The sequence below is a fragment of the Pelodiscus sinensis genome, chromosome 8, assembly GCF_052426305.1.
Source record: "Pelodiscus sinensis isolate ZL-2025 chromosome 8, ASM5242630v1, whole genome shotgun sequence".
Classification (NCBI taxonomy): Eukaryota; Metazoa; Chordata; order Testudines; family Trionychidae; genus Pelodiscus; species Pelodiscus sinensis.
Genome location: NC_143059.1, coordinates 66,779,078 through 66,804,751, shown reverse-complemented (window position 1 = coordinate 66,804,751; position 25,674 = coordinate 66,779,078). Strand labels below are relative to the sequence as shown.

General features: G+C 42.7%; 1 protein-coding gene and 1 long non-coding RNA gene across 4 annotated transcripts in view; one reads left to right on the top strand and one right to left on the bottom strand.

Moving 5' to 3' along the window:
• Nucleotides 1-4,956: 4,956 nt before the first annotated feature.
• Nucleotides 4,957-25,674, top strand: part of MXI1 (MAX interactor 1, dimerization protein) — a 158,194-nt gene continuing 137,476 nt past the window's right edge. The window contains exons 1-4 of one of the 3 annotated variants that reach the window (XM_089780217.1): nt 4,957-5,072; nt 6,923-6,975; nt 13,253-13,347; nt 13,450-14,523. The gene's annotated coding sequence lies outside the window, so the exon portion shown is untranslated. Of the gene's footprint in view, nt 5,073-6,365; nt 6,976-13,155; nt 13,171-13,252; nt 13,348-13,449; nt 14,524-25,674 lie in introns of those variants that run through there. The other 2 variants (XM_089780219.1, XM_089780218.1) reach the window with 2 other exon arrangements.
• LOC106732807 (uncharacterized) overlaps nt 7,259-25,674 on the bottom strand; it is a 45,908-nt gene continuing 27,492 nt past the window's right edge. The window contains exon 3 of the long non-coding RNA XR_012905721.2: nt 7,259-9,348. This is a non-coding gene — a long non-coding RNA (uncharacterized LOC106732807). The remainder of the gene's footprint in view (nt 9,349-25,674) is intronic.

Here is a 25,674-nt window from a genome sequence, read left to right as displayed (position 1 = left end):
CTCTTACGTTTCCATCCATTTCTTACTCCACATGTTTGTTTACACTTTATCTTAAACTTTGGCATCACGATTATATTTTTTCTTAATGTGGGTACTTATTGTGAGGAGCTATAAAAAGAAAATTCAGAATGCTCAGAACTAATGTCAACCAACCTGGAAGTAACTGTGTCTCATGAGGACTTAGCGGTTGGACTGCGTGAGTAGGCTTACTGCAGCTATAAAATTGTAAACCAGACTCATGTTTCACATATGTTCATCAGATGAGATTTTGGCCTGTACGGATGGGAAAAGGACGAAGATCATTGAATGATCTTCCATGTATTGTATGGAGCTAGAAATGAAAGTCATTCAAGCCAAGTCATTGGAACCAAGAATATTGAATAAATGAAGCCTTTAGTAATTGGTCTCTGAAGTAACTTTGTTTGTTCTTTCACCTTGGTAAGGTATGTAAATCAGCTTCATTCCATAATTCCTTAAATAGTTTTCTTTTAAAATGTGGTGGGTCTTACTCAACTTGTCAAATGTACAAGAGTTCTGTGTGTTCTGTCTCATGATGTTCAAAATACATTAACGTGCAATTAAGTAGTAGTGCATATCCAGTATTTGCAATTCCAAAATTTTCCCGTTGATTCAATTGCAGTGAAATCAAGCCCAGAGAAGTTATTTTAGATGAGTATGCAGCTGTGCTGTTGTTGCGGTAGGGTAGAGTATTTCACCATTGGAGACTTTGGTTTAAATCCTGGCTTTAATTGTAAATAAAAGGTCTCTTCTTTGTCTCCGTATTTCAGACCTACCACAGATTTTAGCAGAAATGACCATTCCTGCCTAAGGGTTGTGCGGAAAAGTCTGCCCTGTGCCAGGCTCTCTAAAACACAATCTAGGCCCCTCAATCTCTTAAGCACTACAAACCAGGTGTGACTAATGTTAGTCATACCATTTAATGTACTGTATTGCTGGAAAGCGCTTAGATACTATCATAAGAGGGGTTTAAGAACCTACATAGATTACACACATGCTGTTACAAGAACACGAGTGCAAAATTGAGTACGCAAAAGTTAGAAATGCTTTTGCAAGCTTCGTTCGCACATACCCCTTATACATGTACGTTACGACAGTTTTTAATTATGTGATCACATTTTTCCCCCCGCAGGACCCCTGTTTCATTTAATACTCAGAAGGTACCTGCCCTGGAGATGAATTAGGGTTATGTGGTAAAAGGCTGTTTCCTTGAACCCTGCCTCGTTTGCTGCAGAAGCTGGAAGGTGTGTAGTGATTAAGGCAGGGGACTGCAGGAAGAGAGGGGTGATATCATGGTTAAGGTAGTTTAATGCTGCCTTGGGTACTATAATCTGTCCCTACCTTTGCCAGCATTGTCACTGGACACTTGATGTTGGGAAAGTAACTGAGTGCCTGACTTGATATGCAGGGGTCAGGCTTGATATGTACACTCTATTCTGCTGCAACTGGAATTAATGGGAGCTGAGCTTAGAATGGCCTAAATTAGGGTTGGGCGATAAGTGGCTCATGGGCTGGATGTGGTTCACAAGAGTTTTATGTGCACATCTGCAGGTACGACCACTTGCTGCTCCTGTGGGCTATGGATCGCCATTCCCAACCAATGGGAGCTGCAAACAGCTGGACCAGTGGACGTGCAGGTAAATATAGCACTGGCAGCCTGCCAGGGGCTATCCCTGGTGAATTGCATCTGGGCTGCTTATTACCCACCCCTGGTTTAAGTGCTATAGAATGCTAAATATGGGTACTTTGAAAAATGAGACCCATACTTTCATATTGGGCACCCAAAATTAGTGGAAACTTTTTCACCTTACTCTGTCTCCTCTCCCCTTCTGTAAAAAGCATCACCTCATCTTCTAGGGCTGTTGAAAAGTTAAATTCATAATTGTGAAGCATTCATATTCTGGAGTCAATGAGCCTGGCAGAGAAGATTGTAAAGAAACTTAATATAATTCTGTTTTCAGAGTAGGGTTTGAAAAGCGTGGTGTAAGCAAGGTATGGGGCAACCCATTGAGCAAAGAGGAATCAAAATATGAAATAGTTGCTCATTAAGTCAGCAGCATCCATTTTCTGCACCAAATAAGGCATCGAACTTAAGATAAAAACAGTATGTGATCATGTTAATAAAGACTATCTAGATGTATAGGCAAACTTACTTGGCAGTGCCTATAATTTATCCTAAGGGAACTATGGTAGTGGTTCTTATCCATAGGATGTTTAATCCTTTAAAAAAAGTTCTTCTGTACCTCAATAATATCTTGACAGTGAGTGCCACATGTCAATTATGTTGTGTAGACTGTTTTCTTTTCAGATTTAAATGTGCTGCCTATAGTTTGACTGCCCATTTGTTCTTATGTTATGAAAAAAAGATTAATGAGCATGTCCAATTCATTTTTCTATAACCATAATTATTTCATATACTTCTATCATATCCTTCCCTCTTAGTCTCCTCTCTGAACTAAACACTCACTATCTAAGGTCGCCTCCACTTGCGAGAGGATTGATGCTTTGACAATCAATCCTCCAGGATCTGATTTAGCTGGTCTAGTAAAGACCCACTAAATTGAACACTGAGGGTGCCTCTCAGGGCCATTACTCTTCACTGTTGGGAGGAGTAAGGGATGTTGATGGCAGTGTTTCGCCCATCAACCTCCCGTTGTGGGGCTGCCCCAGAAAATCGGTGCAATGTGCTTTGACCCCACCTACGCAATTCACATAGCTGGAGTTGCATATCTTACATCAATTTTTCTCCTCCAATGTAGACCTGGCCTTAGTCTGTTCTTATGGAAATAATTTTTTTTTAACAGAATTCAAACATGTACCCTTATCTTTGGAATTACTATCAAGACACCAAACTACTTGTACAGCAGTGTTCTGTAGCTACACATGCAAATGGCCATTAGGTGGCATCAGTAAACTTAACTTTTGATACATTTGTTCTACATTATTTGAAAGCCATTAGCCAACAGCCTTCAAAGAAAGTATTTTGGTGGAGATTTTGTGGGCATGATTCCAGCTGCGTGGCAGAGAGATGAAAGCAGACATCTGGCTTCATTATCAGTTCAGTTAAAAACCCTGAAATGGAATGTGGACTCCAGGAAACAAGCTCAGTCCATTTTAGTCACATTTTTTAGACTATTTCCTAACTTTTCTAACTTGAAACAGGTGTGAATAATTCCAAAACTGTACTTTCTGGAACAGCGGATGATACAAGTGTCATATACAACTTGTTCCCTTCCAGGAACTTTCCTCCCATCAAAAAGCCAAACATGTCAATATCACCAAAACAAAACCAGTAAGGGGCAGGTTTTTGTTTTGCAATGACATGCATGTGTTGATTCTGATGATCCTGTTGGATTGCAGTCCAGTGTGTCAGAATAGCTTGGCTCATTGCTTCAGCTTTCACAGAAAATTAAGAGCTCCAAACTCTAGGAGGTGCACTTCAGTGCACTATGGATGCTGTTACAGACTCAATCTTTCAGATGTGATGTTAAACCAGCAGAGAAAAAATGACCAGGAGGTATGAGCACAGGCACAAAACATCTTCATCTGCTATTACAAAGATTTTTAGCACAACAAGACCTTATTGGGTGTGTGTTGGAAAGTACCTAGTGCTCATTTCATGGGATAGTGTGAATGGGAATTCACAACTAACCTTTGTTAGGCCATTCCTTAAAGTGTGCATTTCCTCCAGCGCTTCTCTTCTGTGTTTGTTTCTTTGTTCTATTTCAGATTATGTCTCTGCTACAGGAGCTAATGTGCTAGGCAAACCTATAATGTCACTGTAGTGCCACCACAGGGTTCAGTTGGGTCTTTGTCGGGAATGGGACCTACCCATGTCTCTGAATCTGCTGCTAGACCTTGAAGTTTAGCAAGGCTGTAGCATAATTTAGCGAGAAGGTCCCTTTTCTTAAAACCCAAATCATGTTTTAAATAGTGATAGAAATGTAGCCGTGTTAGTCTGGTGTAGCTGAAACAAGATACAGGACTATGTAGCACTTTAAAGACTAACAAGATGGTTTATTAGATGATGAGCTTTCGTGGGCCAGACCCACTTCCTCAGATCAAATTGTGGAAGAAAATAGTCCCAACCATATATACCAATTAAAATTTAAAAAAATTTTAATTGTATCCTTTGGAATATATGGTTGTGACTATTTTCTTCCACTATTTGATCTGAGGAAGTGGGTCTGGCCCACGAAAGCTCATCATCTAATAAACCATCTTGTTAGTGTTTAAAGTGCTACATGTTTTAAATGTCAGGCCACTATGCTGTAGTAACCAGGACAGTAGTTCTAGTGCAGGCAAAATCTTGGAGAAATACAATCACTTGACTAGTCTGTGAGGAGAATGGCCTTGATCACTTGTAATATATTTCTAAACAATCTATATTACCATAGTATGCAAGCAGCTTTCCTGAATGAATTACAAGGCACCCACCAGCTCCATGTTTAAGTCCCATTTTAAACTCACTTCTATGCTGGCTATACAGAGGCTACATCTAAACTATAGTGGGATCTATGTTCTTCTGAGATTGATCTAGCAAGCCTAATGAAGACCTGCCAAATCAACTGCAAATTGCTCTGCAGTCAACGTCTGTACTGTAACACTCTGCCCCTCCCACCCCCACGAGAAGAGTAAGGAAAGTTGAAAGGAGAGTTTCTCCCTTCACCGCCCCTGCCCCGCCGCTGTAACTTGACATAGTACATCAACTCCAGCTATGTTATTCTTGTAGCTGGAGTTGAGTACCTTAGGTCACCTTTCTGCGATAGTGTGGACATAGGTTGAATCTTGCTGATGTATGCATAAAACTCTATATTGTTCTCTTGCTCTGACCTCTGTCTGTCCTTAGATTTTGAGCTCCTTAAGGTAAGGGACATTCCTTGGGATCTGGAAAATACCAAGCATGACGATTTCTATACTTACTTGTGTCACTAACAGGTGAAAGTCCTTATGGAGAAAGATGATGGACAAGGCCATGGCTGTTCCAGATACCCTGAGCTTCTCAAGAGGTGGAAAAATTGTCCATTTTGATAACCTGTCAGTAAATGTTCAAAGTGAGTGAAAGTGCATCAGTCCTTGACCATTTCCATGTGTGATTCAATTATGAATGAAATCCTGTTAGACGAGTACAATGGCTGGAAGTATCCAAACAGACGTTTAACAGAACTTTCTTCTTGGCCAGTCTTGCCTTGAATGTTCTTGTTTGTTCTGCCTGTCCCCAGTAGGGTTCAGATGTGTCAAACCTGTTAAATGAAAATCCAAACTGAGAGGGGGTTCCCCCCCCCCCCACACGTCTTTTGGGTTTTATGCTTTGTCACTTTCCATAGCATGAAAATGATTTTTAAAATCAATCCATGTGATGCCCAGAGTTAACTGTGCACACAAGCTTTGGCCTTTCTGGCTACGCTATATTTCCTTGGCACAATCCTAAGGTATTTAACACAGGCTTTGATAGTACAACATTAGTAAATGAGGTCACTGTAACAGCTTGCAGAGCTGTGTGACTCAGGAGTGAGTGTACAGTTGCTGAAATCAGCAGAGGCAGGCACCATAGAGATAAGGTGCTGTTTACCCTGGTACTCAACTGTCAGTCTTAATCACAAGTAGTCTGTCCCAGCAAGATAACACCATGGAAAAATGCATCCATTCTCCTTCACTACTCCAAATATAGATTTTTCTCCCCCTACCTGCCAGATACCACCTGATCTGTTGTCAAAACCAACAGTTTCTCCAAATGTTGTTTGCTCGTGAAATGAAAGCAAAGGTCAGAGATGACTGACCGTATCAGAGACCAATAAACTTCCCAGAGCAAGGCTTTAACTCCTCATCCTTGTCAAACAATACTCAGGGAGGGTATGTCTACACTACCCCGCTAATTCGAACTAGCGGAGTAATGTAGGCATACCGCACTTGCAAATGAAGCCCGGGATTTGAATTTCCCGGGCTTCATTTGCATAAGCCGGGCGCTGCCATTTTTAAATCCCGGCTGGTTCGAACCCCGTGCTGCGCGGCTACACACGGCATGAACTAGGTAGTTCGAACTACCGTTACTCCTCGTGGAATGAGGAGTAACGGTAGTTCGAATTAGGAAGCCTAGTTCGAACTACCTAGTTCATGCCGTGTGTAGCCGCGCAGCACGGGGTTCGAACCAGCCGGGATTTAAAAATGGCAGCGCCCGGCTTATGCAAATGAAGCCCGGGAAATTCAAATCCAGGGCTTCATTTGCAAGTGCGGTATGCCTACATTACCCCGCTAGTTCGAATTAGCGGGGTAGTGTAGACATACCCGGAGAGAGTTTTCCACAAGCCAATGGGCAAAAATAACCAAGTGGATGGGTTACTTTTAACCAAGCTGACCACATATTTAGTCAAAAATGTATTTAACCTGTCTTAATACTTAAGCCAGTGAGGCTATAAGCTCTTCCCTTTTGCATCACTTAGTTCCTATTTGTTAGGGGGCTAGATGGACCAAGGGACTGATAACACAATATGGACTTTTACATCTCCCTGTAGCCAGTTTTGAATACAAATGGAAAATCCTCCATTTAGAAAAGAACAGTCAGTTGCAGACATGCAAAATGGGAAGTGACTGCGTAGGAAGGAGTTCTGTGGAAAGGGACTTAGAGGCCATAGTGGATCACAAATTAAATACGAGTCAGCAGTGTGACACTGCTGCAAAAAAAGTAAACCTCATTCTGGGATGAATTGCTTCACAGAGCCCCTCAGGATGAGACCTTTCGGGTGTTCATGAAGAGGCTGGGTTGGGAGCTACAAAGAATTGGAAGGCACCCCAGAGAGCAGAGCGAGTGGTGATGCAGCCCCTCATTGGTCTGGACTGCACCCCAGAATGGCATAGCTTCCATCATTTGAGCTAACATTGAATTGTCTTTTTTTTTCCCCTCCAGGACAGTCACAAGAGGAGCAAGATAAACACTTTAGCATGGCAGATCCAATACAGGTAAAGCTGCAGGGATACATCCCCTCTGTCTCACGCTCACCCACACCCATCTCATTACACCACGGTAGGCAGGTTACACAAGCCAGCCTACACTAGGAAATGTTGTCAGCTGTGATGACATCATAAGAACGGCTGTACTGGGTCAGACCAAAGGTCCATCTAACCCAGCAGCCTGTCTGCCAACAGTGGCCAGCACCAGGTGCCCCAGAGAGGGTGGACCGAAGACAATGATCCAGTGATTTGTCTCCTGCCATCCTTCTCCAGCGTGTGACAAACAGAGGCCAGGGACACCATTTCTATCCCCTGGCTAATAGCCTTTTATGGACCTAACCTCCATGAAATTATCTAGTTTCTCTTTAAACTCTGTTATAGTCCTAGCCTTCACAGCCTCCTCTGACAAGGAGTTCCACAGGTTGACTACGCGCTGTGTGAAGAACTTTCTTTTATTAGTTTTAAACCTGTTACCCATTTACTTCATCATGATACTTTACAGCAGTGACATTATGCATCAGATGTTCCTTATCTGTGCAAACCATTCTCATCAGAACTATTCTTAACTTTTCCAGTCTGAGAAGAAAAAAATAAAGTGAAAATACCTTTTTCTTTTAATTGTGTTAGAACTATGTGTATCAGCAACACACACACAAAAGAGATAGAAATTAGGGGCTGAATTAGCAGCTGGCATTCAAACAAAAGCTTTTCACTCCAGTTGAGTGTAGGCCCAAGAGCTTTCCCAGTTAACATGTGAGTGTCTCTTCAAACTGACTGTTTTTTCATCATTAAAATTCTGCCAGAGTTTCTAAGCAGACTTTTGTGAATCTACTGCTGGGTACAGTCAAGGGATGGAGTCTGACCCTCGCTTACCTGGTGTGCTGTAAATTCAGAGTAATCCTGTTAAAGGCAATGGTGTTACTCAGTGTGGGCACCAATGGAACCAAGAGCAGCATTTAGTTCTTGCTCCGTTGGCTGTTTCTTGATTAGTTCTTTCATTCTGGACTTGCGTTCAGGCTCTGACCTAGATCTCAAGCACATTGTACCAACGTTATGCCGTTGGACTCTGCTGAGCTACTGTTTTGCTAAACTCCAGCAGGAGTTTGTTTGAAAGTCTTAAGGGCCTTAAGTGGATTTGTTAAACGGTGTGCATGCGAGGTGTGTGTGATATTCTGCTCTTGAACTATTGCAGTGCATTGGAACACAGCTGGTACAGATTGGGAGTGAGGCAAGATTCACCCCCCACCCTCTTCATTGCTTCTCTGTTTTCCTAGTTTTAAGTGTGGTATATATCAAAGGGGTCTAAGTAGCAAAGAGACACAAGATGGAGGAGGCAGCGGATCTGAGATGTAATTCAGCTCTGCCGTAGACTACCAGTATAACTTAATTGCTGTGCCTGAACTCCCTGTCTGTAAAATGGGGATCAAAATTAATATTTGTGTTACTCACATCTAAAGGCCCTAACCGAGATTCCCCTGTTATTTTAGGAGCTGTACAAATGCACTGTAACAGATCATGGAGTGCCTCACATGATCTTTCTGGCGGTCTCTGGGTGCTACTGTAACACAAATAATAGCTTGTGAGCAGTACAAATTGTGTTTCTTGGAAGAAGCTGCCTGAAAAGAGTTTGGGCTACATGTACCATTATCTGTGACTTTGTTACCCTAACGCAAAGAAAATTATAAATACTGATTGTTTCTCTAGGGCAGGGGTGTGAAACCTTCTTTGGGTCAAGGCCCCCGGCCCACAGAAAAATCAGTTGGTGGCCACACACAAGTGAGAAGTACAGCGAGAAGCCCCTGACTAGAAGGAAAAAGGAACTCCCCATATTCTCCTTGCACACCAGCAGCTAGGGGGCCCTGGCTAGTAGATTTTGTATGTCTCAGCCCCACGGGTGCGTGATGGGGGGCTGGAGTGCCAATGTGGGCTCCCCAAAGCTGAGCCTCAGTGGCTGGATGTAGGCAAGCTAGGGGCTACATCTGTCCGCTGAGCCTGAGGTTCCCCACACCTGCTGTAGGGAGACTGCATGACTTTTGGTATTGGCCATCCAATTAGGAGCCTTCCCCCTCATGGACGCTGAGCTGATGTAGCTCAAGTTGGTTGTGACAAAAAGCCTTTCCCGTCTCATCCAATAGCTGGCTGATCCTTGGTCTGCTCTGTCGATTTAGAATGTTAGTGATTCCGCCACTTGCACGATGCGTTGCTGGTCTCAGGGTAGTTCTCAAAGCCCCGAATGTTCAAACTGGATTGCCTCCTGTGTTGTCATCTGTGGGAGTGTGGCTGCTCAGCTCTCTGACGCCCAGAGCATTTGGTATCCTCTGTGGCTGCCGCATCCAAATAGGTGGCCAGATTTTCAAATGTGCGGAGCACCTACAGCTCCTGCTGAAGGAAAGGGCAAACAGTCAATGCTGCAAAGTTCACCAGAGAGCTGTAAATCCATCTGTGCATGTTCTGACCTTCAGCACTGGTAATAAAGACTGCGGTTGGGACACTGCTCACAATTCTGTTGATTTGGCATGGGAGGACTGAACTAGGGATGTGACTGGGTAACCGGCAGTCCTGCTCACCCTGCATCCTGAGTAGGAGCGGCACCCTCGTCCATGACCCCCTTTAATCAGTTAGCCGGTTAAACACTACATTTAACAGTTAACTGGTTACACAGGATTTTATATCACTGGACTGAACCTAGTTCACTCTCCTGTTGCTGCAAGGGCATGAGGAGTAAAAATGAATTTCTCACCTGACCCAAGAAGGCGCCTTTTCTAGGCAGCAGGGGTGGCCCTAGACTAGCTGCCAGCAACTGGTGCCCTAGGTGAACCATGCAATTGGCGCCCCCCCCCTCCAAACCCCTCAATGATATTGCACCACCATTTGGCACCCCATTTAGCTTGGCGCAGTAGGCGACAGCCTACTTTGCCTATATGGACGGGCTGCCTCTGCTAGGCAGACATCTTGCTGAACACAGCCTCCCTTGAAATTCCTGACTTTTGCATACCCCTCTTGAGTCTTGCCAAAGTGGAAAATGCAGAATGCACTGAAATGGTTACCACGGAAAGGCCAAAGGAAAGCAGATGCTCCCAGCATTCACCAACCTGAACCCATTTCTGTCACATCCATGCACTTTGCAATATCCGGGAGGCTCAGGAAAGCCTCCCAAGATAGTCTCCCTTAGCCTTAAGCCTCCCAAACAAATGAGATCACTCTAATCACAGATCACTGCCTTTCAGCCAGTCCTCCTCGTATATGAGATCATAACCCCTTTGCTGCAGAAGAGACTCACAATGGGCCCTTTCATGGGAGGTTGTTGAATGAACATCAGCAAAACACAAACAGTCTGGGTTGCATTTGCCATTTGAAGATTCATGAGGATCAGGTTTCAAAGTTACAGTTCTGGTGGTGGAGCCCTTTTCCCTCCCTGCCACTTGGGGACGGAACGGGGGATTGTTGTGGATGACTGAGTTTCTGTTTCCAACATATTGAGATCAGCTAATTGACAGTTAGTAAACATGTCCAAAGACTGCTGGGCCCTGTGTGTGGATGGGGGAATATCGCTAAGGAGCATATGGCACTGTGCCATGTTCTATAGCTTGTCTAGCTGTCTACATTAACCTTGCAGCAAAGTGCAGCCTCTCTGTTTAAACAAAGAGTGTGCATCAGATGGGGAGGGGGCCGGAGGAGGATGCTACTCTGAGAACTTTGTGGCAGCCAGACGCAGGTGAAGGCACACATACGTGGTGGCAATTAGCAAGCATTGAGCACAAATTCCTTCTTTAAACTTTTTCTGGCCCAAAAGAAAGTCTTGCATGTTGGATGCCAAGTCAGTCTCTTGCAGGAGCATCCTTTGGCTCGGGTAGGAATCTCTGCTCTTTTTCTCATGAGCACTACTGGATTTTTTTTAGGCCTACATTGATAGTACTCCTTATTTTCTCATTGCTGCCCCACTAAGAGAGGCTTAAAGCTCTAATGACTGTGCCAGGACTAGCTCTTGAATGTCATGCATGTTAATGCGTAGCACAGTGGGGGGTAAAGGAGAGCAGGCGTCTTTAATTTCCATGCCAACTGCCACGGCTGCTGAATTGCTTACTATTATAGGGGAGATTTCAAAAAGCTCTAGGGCATTTAGGACCACGGACCCCATTGACAATGAATAAGACTCATGCTTCTAATTTCCTGAAGTGTTTTTAAAACTCCCCCCAACTACTACTGATAATAAATACCAAGTTTCTTTCATAGTTCTTTATACAGGGCTCGGACAACAGCGGAGGTCATGCTAATGTGGAACAATAGTGATGAGAGGTCATTCAACCAATCACTGCCCTTCTCCTAACTAATTTGCATGCAACTCTTGTATTGGCTGAAGTGAGTCTCCAGAGGGAGACAGTTGTGTATGTGTGTCAAGATTTTTCATTGGCAGATGACCTGGCCAAGGGTTGCCAATTTTCCCAGCTGTATGGACTGGAGGCGATTTGCGGCAATGGCCTCTGTCATTGCTCTTAAAATCTCAAGAGCCAAGTGCTACCATTGCAGCTTTTCCTTGTGCCAAAGCTCAGAAAGGAGATCCATTCCAAAGGGCCAGATCAGGTTCATTGGAGCAGGATTCCAACTGAACAAGGTAAATACCTCCCTCGGGAGCAAGGGGAGCATCAGTTGGAGGATGTGTGTGACAGACAGACACATACACATGCCTGCAGGTTATCTCCTCTTCCGTTGTTCCCTTGCGTCCATTTAATTATTCAAATTTAATTAAAATATCAATGAAGGAAAAAAACTAAGGCACATAAACGGTTTTATCTCTGCCCTGTATCGATATTATGCAAAATCCATATTATGATTATGCATTGTATTGTCTGCAAGTCCATATTAAATGAAACTGACTTTTGAGGAGAAATCAGGATGGGTTTTTTCCTCCTATTTCCCTTTTGGTGGCACTAAAGAGTAGATTTAAAAGTGCTTGGATATGAGTATTTCCTGCACCTGCAAAATCAGGCATCCTTAGTACCATGAACCCAAATACATGGACCTTGGAGGAAGAGAAATTACAGCAAATGTGTTTTATAAAACTCTAGAAAGGATCTTAAACATCTTCTCTGTCTACCTCATTATTGGAATTTTAATGTTCACTGTCCCATGTTCTGCCAAAACTAGGAATACAATCAATTTTTTTCTTCCTTGTCTGTGATACCTGTTTGTAAATCATAGAGAACTATTGCCTATAGGAGCACTACCATTAGACAGTTTAATGTGGATGGAAATAAAGATGTTTGTGGTGGGTTAACTTTTCTTCAGTGGTGACAGCTGTTCCGTTTGTTAGAAGCAATCCATACAGCCAGAGGGTTATGCACAGAGTACGAGTGAGGCCCCAGGAAAATAATAAATGTATTTTATCACATAGCTCTGTACTTTCTCATAGGAGAATCACTTTCATGTAACATGGTGTAGTTATGTAAATGTTGGCGCTGTGTGCGATTTAAAACCTTTCACCCAAAGTTCTCAATCATTTTACAAAAGTTGGTACATTCTATTATCTTAATTTTATGCATGGAGGAAAACAGAGATGGAGAAATTAAGTGACTTACAAAAATTCAAGCAACAAAACACAGAAGTTAGATGTAAACCCCTGAGGAAACCTTGATTCCCAGTCCTGAGCTCTAGCCCCAGTAAATTATGCTGCTTTTTCATTGTATGACAATATTTTGTAAGTTAAATCTTAACTATTCTTCTGTATGTGGGTATACAATGTCTCAGACAACTATATTTTACACATTTAATTGTAAGCCACTGATACTAAAAGTCGTCTTTCCCATGACTGGTTTTATTTTTTCATCTTTAAAATAAATTTAGTTGTTGGGGGAATAGGATACCAAATCATTTTTCTTTTGTTCAAGCCGTATAGGGCAATATTATGCAAATAATTAGAGATGAAATTCATATATTCCAAGGTCAGAAGGGCAATCATCTCACTTGACTTCCTGTATAACATATGCCATAGGGCTTTCCCAGAATAATTCCTAGAGCAGATCTTGTCAAAAAATCCAGTCCAGATATCAAATAATGAAGTAATGAAGAATCCACCACAAGTCTTGATAAATTGTTCCAGTCGTTAATTACTCTCCTTGCTAACAATGTATGCCTTATTTCCAGCCTCATTTTGAATCTTCAGCAGAAGTAGGGATCATCGTCTGAAACTGTAAAACTACCAAATATGTAAGAGTAATAACCATTTTTATCTCTCTACTGTTCATTCCTCAGATATATTATCAAAGTATTTTCATTCTCCTCCTTCTAGACTACTTGATCCTTCCTGGATTTGATGAATCTGGTTACGATCTGACGTTACCTGAAAGAAGCAATCTTGGGAGACTTTGTGCTGCATGTATCCGGGTAATTTGAGAAGCTAACCCTATGTTTACACAAGTAGTTTTCTGATAGCCAGATGCTACTTGGGGCTTACTTAAGCTGTACCTAATGTGCATTAATTCCTAGGCTGCAGGTTCCTTTATGACTGAGAGATCCTGGCAGTCTGCCCAGTATGAGGATGGAAACCACAAAGAACTTTGCTGACTCTTTCTGTGCCATCAGAACAACTCAGCACCATGCACGTCAGTTAGTACTAAAAGAGCGGCTCTGTTTGTTTTCATTGAATCTTTATTGGAAACTTCAACATGCACCATAATGCAGTTTCTTTTTTAAAAACACTTAACAGAGCAAGAAACAAGGTGTGGGAAGGACAGAAATATACTTGTCAATTTTCCTAAGTCAGCCTTTCTGAGATTTAAATCCAATTCACAGCTAGTTACAAAGTCTGACCTTTTTTGTCCTTTTCTTTCAGAGAGAAAATGGCTTTTCAATTCTGCCAGAATCCTAGTTATTGTCTCAGACCAGTGGAGTGGAAATTTGAATTTGATTATTTATATTCTAAATCATCTGTGTAAATGCATATTGTATTATCTATAACTTTTTTTAAAGTTTCCAACTCCATCATGATATAGAGGGAATAAGATATATACTCCCAACATACAAAGGTGTATATGGGTGGGGCAAAGGGGTTGTGTGAGTGTATCTATGCCATAGCTTCTTGCTAAATGGGAAATTGGATGTTAGCGAGAGACAGCATGCAAAGCGGCCTAATAAAAGATATAACATTTGGCGAGAGAAAACAGGCTGTTTTATAAAGGGGTTCAGCACCTTTTAATCTGCATGACAATGATCTCGTCTGAGCTTTCCCTTGACCATGCTGAGTTTGTGTCAGTGTCAAAAGCACTTGCAGACACAGTGAAGTGCATTTCCGCTGTGGGCCCCAATACATCTGCAGACCCCTACCATCTGCACTCATTGTATGCTCTGCAACCTCACCAAGCATGCATGGCTAAGCTAACAACTTCACACTCTGTGCTAAATCACATGTGTTGGCTTTAAAGGAGACGATGGTACAAATGGCCCTTTTGAAGAGCAACTTTTTAAAAACTGAATTTTCTTTACAGCTGGTGACTCGAGCTGATGGCCTGGCAGAAATAGATCACTTTTAAATGGAACCTGTTTAGGAATGGGCAAAAAATGGTAAGATTAACCACAATTAAAGATTGTGATTTTTTTTTATTTTGCCCATGACAAGGAGATGCTGTTGGGGGGGTTAATGAGTGAGCTTTGTGTCAAACCCTTCTTTTAAAATAAAGCTGTAAATAAACCTCTCCAAATAGTATCTCTACACAACATAGGCTTACATTTGGCCCATTACTGTCTGATGGAGTTGCAAGACCTCTTCTCCATGTTCTGCAGGAGCTATGGTGCCCTCGAAGTGTGTGTCCGGCCTTCTCTGCATGATGCTCTTTGCGTTGTTTGATAGTTTTACTTTCAAGACGGGCAGTTTTGTTGTTGTTACTGACAGTTATAGATCTCCTGGTTAAACCACGAGGGAAAACCTTTGAAGGAAAACTCCCTCGAACCAGCCATGAGTTTGTTTGGGGTTTTTTTTTTGTCCATCTTCAATCTGTTTTCCACTTTTTAAATTGACTTCACATTGAATATATTTTGGCAGTCATGCTTAGAAGATTGAAAGCCAAATTCCAATTTGTTAGTATCTTTCATTTCTCACCATAATATCTGAGCACTGACCATAGGTGCTTGTCAGAAACAGGCATGGGCTTTTTTGGAGGGTAGCTGGCCGGGGGCGGGGGAGTGGATGGATTTGAACATGGCTTGAGGTATGGTAAGAGCCGAGCTTTTAAGCTTACAGTCACCTGACCCAGGATTGGCTGTTCTGCTCTGCTTACAGATATGTGCTCTTGGAGCAATCTTCTGTTTGGAGAACATGAACAACGAACAGTCACTTGACATTCTGAACTAATTTTTTAGCTGGGTTTTAAAAGGGTAAATTAATTGGACTCATAGTTTGGGTCTGATCAGCTTCTCCTTCCCCTGTCAAAAGTGATTCTCTCTGCCATATCTCTCAAATATCTGAAGCACACAAGTGGCTTAATTAATAACTGGAAAAATAAAATTAAATGGTGCAGCATCCAAAAAGGGGAGAGAAGAAATTCTAGTGTGTGTGGAACATTCCTCCATTTCTGTCTGTGTCCAGCATCTGAATTAAAGACCTTTGTTTTGTGTGGACTGAGCCATGCTCCCATGGAAGCGTTTGCATATGTTATTTTTTTGACAGCTGCCTCTAATTTGATAGATGTGATTAAGGGATTGATTTTAGGATTAGCCATTGTGACTTCTCTGGCCCAGAGGGAATTACAATACTTCTTAGCTCTCTTTGTTAACCAAAAGGCTGTCAAAGTTGTAGCTAGTCTAAGAGGGGTTGCCGTGTTCGTCTGTAACTTTAAAAACGATCAGTTCTGTGCCACCTTAGAGACTAACAAATATATTCTGTCATGAGTTTTTGTAGTAAAACCCAAATTGTAACTAGTTGAGCCCTTTAGTCTTGCTGTCTGTCTTCAGCAACTATACAAGACATTCCTATTGGCCAACCAGCTGCATAGACTGAGGAGCTTGGCTATAATAATCCCATACACTTTCCAGGGAGACAGAGACCATGTCAATTTCTTGACATCTTTTATCCCATTACTCCTCTGTTGTGTTGCATCTATTTTCTGTCTGTATGAATTACCTTTGACAGCCCAGTTAATTATGTGTACTGTTTGCTTTTACTTGGTTACAATTATTGGAGCAGTTATTTAAAAAGAATAATAAAATTGGGGCACTATTTTTATCTTCTAGAATTCTCAGTAAGAGGGTTCTTCTTCGAGTGGTCCCCGTGGGTGCTCCACTCTTGGTGTCGGGTCCCGTTCCGGCACCGCGGCTCGGAGAGCTGTCATAGCTGTGCTCCACCAGACCACGCATGTGCAGCGCCTTTGATCAGCCACGCGTGGTCCAGCAACCACTCAGTTCCTCTTACCCGCTCATCTGAAAAAGAAAAGAAAACAATTCCGGAACAGGGAGGAGGGCGGGTTGTGGAGCACCCACGGGGACACATCTCGAAGAACCATCGTTACTTCACAGGATGAGTAACTTCTTCTTTTCACAGCTCCCACATCACTTTATTTCTAACAGGTTTCTCATCTCCATCAGTTGTTACTTTTGTTAAAAAGTTTTGTTTTTCACAAGATTTTTTTTTTAAATTAATATTTTCTGTGTTGCCTTTAAAAAAAAATTGATGTCCTGGAGGAATACGACCTGGTATTACAACTTTTCCTCACTTGTGCTCAGATCAGCAACATATTTAAGCATGTGTTCAATCAAGTTCAAGCATTTGTGGGCAAAACCCACTCCTTGCTCATCTGAGGAAGTGGGTTTTTGCCCATGAAAGCTCATGATACTATTATATCTAATTTTTGTTAGTCCTGTAGCACCTTAGAGACGACTCATTGTTTTTAAAGTGATGAGATGTGAGCGTACCTGAAGGGGAAATTATCTATTGTAATGTGAGAACCACTCCATGTTTCTATTTAAAACTTTTGTCACAGTGTCAAATTTGCATATGAATTCCAGCTCAGCAGTTTCTCCTTGCCGTCTGTGTTTGAAGGTTTTTTGCTTGAGAATGTTGTGATACTTACGGTTAATTATTAGAGATTTTTAAATTAAAAGGCTAAGGCAAAACATCATAGAAGTTAGCAATGGAAAAGACTTATTGCGAGATCCATTCCATCCAGTCCTTAATTTGTGCCACGGCTCAGCTCTGGTGCCTCTAGGCTTTGCTGCATCAGTTACGAATATAAACATATTGCTTGAGTTCTTGCCCCCCTCTATCATTACAAATTTAAGCCCTGATTCCATCCATTTATCAATGCAGGTCCCAGGTCTCTTAATTTCTGCTGAGGCCAACCATGTACACATAGCCTGTATATCTGTTTATTAGCAGCTTTTACAATAAGAGCTGCTGTCAGAGATTTCCATCAGTATCCCACAATTTGCATCAAGAATCCATGTATAAACCTTTTTCATTATTGTAGCAATCTGCCAGTAAGCTGCTAAATGCTTGAAATTAACTTGTGTGTTCCTGGGCCCAAGAAATAGCATGACTTTGGTCAATCTCTCACTCCCAGTAAGCATCGTTGGATTCTACAGGCCAACTTCTCAGCTTGCATAAGTTGGCAAATTGGTATGGAAGTCTGAGTAGCTTCAGCCACTTCTACCAACCCTAGACCCCAGGGATGGAAAGAATGTCCTGCTTTAACTCCTTGTGACAAAAGAACTTTAACCCGCTGTAAGATAGCGGCAACTCCCAAAAGACAAGTGGGTATCACTTCCATCTGACCCACGCCAGTTCGCTATCATCCTGGCCCCTGACAAGGACAGGAACTGAGAAGTAATAAGACTGTAGGCACGGTGTTTGAGATGCTAAGCTGAGAGTCACCCGTGTCATGACGACACTATAGTGTGTATGAATAAAGCCTTAGGTTTAAGTGTCTTGCGAATAGTACAACCAGTTTAATAGCATCTGTGGCCCAGTGGCTAGCACACTGAACTGCTGAGACTCAGGAAACCTGGGCTCTATTCCACTGGCTTGCTGGGTGATCTTGGGCGAGTCTCTGCTTTGTTATATGCCTCAGTTTCCCCATCTGTAAAGTAGAGAGAATGATACAGCCCTTCATTGTAAAGTGCTTGGAGATCATCTCATACACAAGATAATGTTGCCTGTTTTCAACTTGACCAGTTCATCAAAGTTCAGGACCCTGGGGATGCACCAGTTGGGAGTAGAAATTGATTGTGTGGTATTTTCTTACATAAGAACAGCCATACTGGGCCAGACCAAAGGTCTATCTAGCCCAGTAGCCTGTCTGCCCACAGTGGCCAGCACTAGGTGCCCCAGAGGGGGTGGACCGAAGACAATGATCAAGCAATTTGTCTCCTGCCATCCTTCTCAAGCCTCTGACAGAGGCCAGGGACACCATTTCTATCCCCTGGCTAATAGCCTTTTATGGACCTAATCTCCATGAAATTATCTAGCTTCTCTGTAAACTCTGTTATAGTCCTAGCCTTCTCAGCCTCCTCTGGCAAGGGGTTCCACAGACTGACTACACGCTGTGTGAAGAAGAATTTTCTTTTATTAGTTTTAAACCTGCTACCCATTAAATTCATTTGGTGTCCTCTAGTTCTTCTATTATGGGAACTAATAAATAACTTTCCTTTATTCACCCTCTCCATGCCACTGATGATTTTATAGACCTCTATCATATCCCCCCTCTGTCTCCTCTTTTCTAAACTGAAAAGTCCCAGTCGCTTTAACCTCTCTTCATATGGGACCCATTCCAAACCCCTAATTGTTTTAGTTGCCCTTTTCTGAACCCTTTCTAAGGCCAAAATATCTTTTTTGAGGTGAGGAGACCACATCTGTACATAGTATTCAAGATGTGGGCGTGCCATTGTTTTATACAAGAGCAGTAAGATATTTTGTGTCTCTTATTTTCGATCCCTTTCTTAATAATTCCTAACATCCTATTTGCCTTTTTGACTGCCGCTGCACACTGTGTGGAAGTTTTCAGAGAACTATCCATGATAACTCCAAGATCTCTTTCCTGATGTGTCATGGCCAAATTAGCCCCCATCATACTGTACGTATAGTTGGGGTTATTTTTTCCAACGTGCATTACTTTACACTTATCCACATTAAATTTCAGTTGCCATTTTGTTGCCCAATCACTCAGTTTGGTGAGATCTTTTTGGAGTTCTTCAGTTTGCTTCTATCTTGACTATCTTAAACAGTTTAGTATCATCTGCAAACTTTACCACCTCACTGTTTACTCCTTTCTCCAGATCATTTATGAATAAGTTGAACACGATTGGTCCCAGGACTGACCCTTGGGGGACACCACTAGTTACCCTTCTCCATTCTGAAAATTTACCATTTATTCCTACCCTTTGTTTCCTGTCTTTTAACCAGTTCTCAATCCATGAAAGGACCTTCCGTCTTATCACATGACAATGTAATTTACACAAGAGCCTTTGGTAAGGGACCTTGTCAAAGGCTTTCTGAAATCTAAGTATACTATATCTACTGGATCCCCCTTGTCTGCATGTTTGTTAATCCCCTCAAAGAACTCTAATAGATTAGTAAGACATGATTTCTCTTTACAGAAACCATGTTGACTTTTATCAGAGGGGTAGCCGTGTTAGTCTGAATCTGCAAAAGCGGCGAGGAGTCCTGTGGCACCTTATCATATGCATCTGATGAAGTGGGTCTTTGCCCACGAAAGCTTATGCTCGAGCACTTCAGTTAGTCATTAAGGTGCCACAGGACTCCTCGCTGCTTTTGCATGTTGACTTTTGTCCAACAAATTATGTTCTTCTACGTGCCTGACAATTTTATTCTTTACTATTGTTTCGACTAATTGCCTGGTACTGAAGTTGGACTTACCAGTCTGTAATTGCCAGGATCGCCTCTAGAGCCCTTTTTAAATATTGGTGTCATGTTAGCTACCTTCCAGTCATTAGGAATGGAAGCCAATTTAAAGGATAGGTTACAAACCACAGATAATAGTTCAGCAATTTCCCATTTGAGTTCTTTTAGAATCCTGGGATGAATGCCATCCGGTCCCGGTGATTTGTTAACATTAAGTTGTTCTGTTTGTTCCAAAACCTCCTCTAATGACACTTCAATCCGGGACAGCTCCTCAACTCACAAACAACGGTGCAGATTCGGGAATCTCCCCAACGTCCTCAGCCGTAAAGACTGAAGCAAAGAAATCATTTAGTTTCTCTGCAATGGCTTTATCGTCCTTGATTGCTCCTTTTATATCGCGATCGTCTAGGGGACCCACTGGTTTTTTAGCAGGCTTCCTGCTTCTAAAGTACTTAAAAAACATTTTGCCATTTCTTTTTGAGTTTTTGACTAGCTGTTCCTCAAATTATTTTTTTGCTTTTCTTACATTTTTACACTTGATTTGGCAGTGTTCCTTTCTATTTATCTCACTAGGCTTGAACTTCCACTTCTTGAAACATGCCTTTTTGTCTCTCACTGCTTCTTTTACATGATGGTTAAGCCACGGTGACTCTTTTTTAGGTCTCTTACTATGTTTTTTAATTTGGGGTATACATTTAAGTTGGGCCTCTATTATGGCGTCACTGTGCCTTTTAATTTCTGTTTAACTAACCTCCTCATTTTTGTGTAATTCCCCTTTTTGAAATTAAATGCCAGAGTGCTGGACTGCTGAGGTGTTCTTCCCACCACAGGAATGTCGAATGTTATTATATTATGGTCACTATTCCCAAGCGGTCCTGTAACGGTTATTTCCTGGACCTGATCCTGCGCTCCACTCAGGACTAAATCAAGAATTGCCTCTCCCCTTGTGGATTCCTGTACCAGCTGCTCCAAAAAGCAGTCATTTAAGCCTTTGAGAAATTGTATCTCTGCTTCTCTTCCTGAGGTGCCATGTATCCAGTCAATATGGGGATAATTAAAATCCCCCATTATTATAGAGTTCTTTATTTTGGTAGCCTCTCTAATCTCCCTCAGCATTTCAGTGTCAGTATTGCTGTCCTGGTCAGGTGATCGATAATATATCCCTACTGCTAAATTCTTATTATTGGAGTACTGGATTACTATCCATAGCAATTCTATTGAACATGTTGATTCACTTAATATTTTTATGTCATTTGATTCTACATTATCTTTCACATACAGTGCCACTCCGCCACCCACACAGCCTGCTCTATCCTTCCGATATATTTTATATCCTGGTATGATTGTGTACCACAGACTTTCCTCATTCCACCAGGTTTCAGTGATGCCTATTATGTCAATCTCCTCCTTTAATACGAGGTACTCTAGTTCACCCATCTTATTAGTCAGACTCCTAGCATTTGTGTAGAAGCACTTTAAAAATTTGCCACTGCTTATTTGTCTGCCCTTCCCTGATGCATTGGATTCCTTTATATACGGTTGTTTGTTTGCGCTGGCCCATGGTTTGTCCTCTCCCCTCCTCTCTTTCTGACTACAGCTTAGAGAACCTTTATCAATGGATTCTCCTCTAAGAGAAGTCTCCCTCCGATTTATGTGCTTCTCCGCACCAATCGGCTTTCCTCCATCTCTTAGTTTAAAAACTGCTCTATGGCCTTTTTTTTAGTGCCAGCAGTCTGGTTCCACCCTGGTTTAGGTGGAGCCCATCCTTCCTGTATAGGCTCCCACTCTCCCAAAAGTGTCCCCAGTTCCTAATAAATCTACACCATCTCTTCCCTACACCATCGTCTTATCCACACATTGAGACTCTGAAGCTCTGTCTGCCTACCTGGCCCTGAGCGTGGAACTGGAAGCATTTCCGAGAATGCCACCATAGAGGTCCTGGATTTCAGTCTCTTTCCTAGCAACCTAAATTTGGCCTTCAGGACATCTCTCCTACCCTTCCCGACGTCATTGGTACCTACATGTACCACGACCACCGGCTCCTCCCCAGCATTACACATAAGTCTATCTAGATGCCTCGAGAGATCCGCAACCTTCGCACCAGACAGGCAAGTGACCATACGGTTCTCCTGGTCATCACAAACCTAACTATCTATGTTTCTAACGATTGAATTACCCATTACTAAACCTGCCTCTTCCTAACAACTGGCGTTCCCTCCCCCTCAGAGGTATCCTCAGTGCGAGAGGATACCGCAACATCCTCTGGGAGGAGGGTCCCAACTATGGGATGGTTTCCCTCTGCTCCCATTGAATGCTCGGTTACCCATTACCAAGATAGCTTCCCCAATTATCACCTCTAATACCATTAACTCACAAACATCCCACTCTCCCCACCTCTAATATCATCAAATTCACAGACACTTACCTTCCTTCCTCCCCCCCCCCCGCATCCCCCTCCTGTTCTGAAATGTGATTTGTCCTTTTCATATGTGTTCATTTTTTTTAATTGTATCCTTTAGTATATATGGTTGTGACTATTTTCTTCCACTATTTGATCTGAGGAAGTGGGTCTGGCCCACGAAAGCTCATCATCTAATAAACCATCTTGTTAGTCTTTAAAGTGCTACATTGTCCTGCATTTTGCTTCAGCTACCCCAGACTAACACGGCTACATTTCTATCACTGTTCCCTTGAGACTTTCATCCTCCTTAAGAGCACTGGGGTTCTCAGACTGGAGGTGGGACAGTGCTACAGTGTCCCAGAAAGTCTCATCAGCATAACTCTGTCTCCCTTAGCTCCTTCAGTTCAGCCACCCTGGCCTCCAAAGCTCGAACTCGGTCTCTGAGGGTCAGGAGCTCCTTGCAGTGGGAGCACAGATACGCCACCCACCCACAGGGCAGGTAATCATACGTGTTACACTCGACGCAATAGACAAGATAGCCCCCACTCTGTTGCTGGGCTTCTGTCTCCATTTTTCTTATGAAAAAGTTTAATTATAAACTGGGCTTCTTATTAAATGTGTGGAATACAGATTATTATAAAAGTTATGTTTAAAGAAGCTCAGAAGAAACTAGAGCCCTCTAACCTCCCTCTCTAAACTCTCTCTCAAAACTCCCTGTTTGCTGCTCCTGGTCGCTGACTCACAGCTTTATAAAGCCCTGGTAGCCCCTCCCCCTAACTAAGGCTCAGCCAATTAACAGAGGCTTCTAGATTTCAAACCTTTAGAAGCTTCCAGCTGCCAGCCACAGCACACACTCCTTCAAATAAACAAACAAACCAAACAGACAAAACACAAGCTCAGCACACAGCAAGTAACGCCCCCCCCACACAAACACACACTACAGACAGCCACTTACCTCAAGGGTCCCGTATTTACTCCTCTTTTACCTGGAGAACTCCCTCTCAAAACTCTTAGACAATCTAGTTTATTTCCAAGAAACGTACAAACTCCTATGTCTCTGAACACAGAAAAAACCAAGAACAAAAGGAGCAGTTTTTTAGCTTACCAGCCTGCGAGCCTCTTTAGCCAAAAGCAGACTCCAAAGCTCTCTCTTTTTTTTTGTTTTTTTTTTTTTTTTGTTTTTAGGGTCTTGCTGAGCTCATGGGATCCAGCTTGGCTTTTTCTCCTGTCCCCTTCCTCTCTGGCTCAGGTTGTGCGATCTCTCTTCCGGCACCTGCCTATCCAAAACAATACCCAGCCAAAAGTTCCTGGGCAGGTTCACACGCACCTTTTTCTTGGGTTGGGGGTTATGCTTACAGTTATGTTGACTAAGGGGGAAGTGCATACTTATCAGTCTCCATAGGATTTTAACTTAACCCCTATCCAAGTTTTAGCCAAGATTTATGATCTAGTTATTCCTGAAATACTCCAACTCAGCTTGGTTCTGGTCTTGGGCAGTTGGTACTTGGCTAGCAAGTGGTTCCTTGCTCAGATGTTACGATTCAGTAAAGTAACTCTTCTAGGCCTTGCCACTGTTACAGCTGGACTATCTCGTAATTTCATTCAAGAGGTAATTTTCCTTTGTCCGAGATCCCAGCTGCCTGTTCCTCTAAGACACTTGCCTTTCAGATGCTTGGTTGTGTTCTATATGGGAGAAGATCCATCTCCACTCAGTTCGTAGGAGTTTTCCTTGTTATCGGTTGGCATTAGGGGAGGGCGCATGGTTTTGTGACAAAAGCAATGGACTGGGACTCGGGTGATCTTCCTCAGTCACAGACTTCTTGTGTGACTTTGATTGTCACTTAGTCTCTCTGGGCTTCCATTCCCCTTTGTGTTCAACGGAGCTAATGGCCCTGCTCTACCTCACAGGGAGATTATGAAGACAAAACCCACTAATCATTTGAGGAGGCTTCGATACCATAGTAGAGGAGGACATGTCAGTCCTGGTACAGGGCTAGACAATTGTTTAACATAAGCCATTCACTGTAAGAACTCTTGTAAGCAAACCCATGAACGGAAGCCAGAGCACAGGACAGATTCTTATCACATTTTCCATCGTTTATGGTTTGTTAGAATTTTTTTTCCTGCTCTCCATTGTTTGCAATGACTCCCAGTAAGGCTTAAAAATAAACCCTATTTCCCCGCTGGCTTTGTCTTTTTTCCATGTTGGCAAGCCTTGATTTCCTGTCCTTCTAGAACAGCCTGAGACCAAAGTGGCCTTTTTTCTTTATTTACTTCCTCCCTGTTTGTGTTCAAACATCGTTTGGTAACATCACCCCACGTGTGGGAACAGGGTTTAGTAAGTAACTGCTGAGCAGTACTAGTAGAGAGCGCACACGAGCCTTACATGATTTTCATAAAAACTTACCTAAATTAACCATTTGTGTCAGGGTGTGTGTGTGTTAATATATTAGTGAATGAGGGGTGGATTTTACCATGTGTGTGTGACATTAATACTTGGATCCCTGAAAGTGTTATCCTATAGTGCAGAATAGCCTAGGGAACCTAGACAATTTTGGGGCACTGGATTGGAAGAAAAAGGATACAGCTACACAGCAATCAAAGACCCACAGCACCAAATGTGAGCCTGGATCAGTTGATTATGGTTTCTGGGGCTCAGGCTGCAGATTCTGCAGTCCAGCCTAAACCTGTATGTTTCCTGCAGGTCAAGCCTCACAAGCCCCAGCCAGCTGATCTGCGTGTTAGGGATACATCTACACAGTCATTAAACAACCATAGCTAGTCTAGATCAGCTGACTGGGGCTCATGGGCCTTGAGCCACAGGGCTGTAAAATTCCTGTGCAGATGTTCAGGCTCAGTTTCTGAGGCCCCAAGAGGCAGGAAGATCCCAGACTGGGGTTCCAGCCTGAGCCTGTATGTCTCCACAGCAGTTTTTAGCCCAACAGCCTGAACCTCAGGAGCCTGAGTGAGTTGATTCTGGCCAGCTCTGACATAGGCCTTTTATTCCAGTATAGACATACCCTAAGGCTCAGTGCTGTGGGTCTTTAATTGTTGTGTGGATGTAGCCTAAGGGCAGGTCTACACTATGGGCCAAACTGATGGGAGCAAGGATTGATCCAGCAGGGATCAATTTATTGTGTCTAGTACAGACATGATAAATTGACTGCTGATCGCTCTCCCATCAACTCTGGTACTCTACCTCAATTAGAAGTACAAAGGGAGTCAATGGGAGAGTGTTTCCTGTCGACACTCTGATGCAAAGATGCCATAGTTAGTATGTTGACTTCAGCTACACTAGTCACGAAGCTGTAGTTATACAACTTAGACTGATCTCTGCCTCCCCCACTTCCTGCTAGTGTAGACAAGCCCTAAGAGACCTGGACTTTATTCCTGGCTCTGCCACTGACCAGCCATGAGACACTGACCAAGTCAGCTCCCCTTTGCATGCATCTGTTTTCTTCTC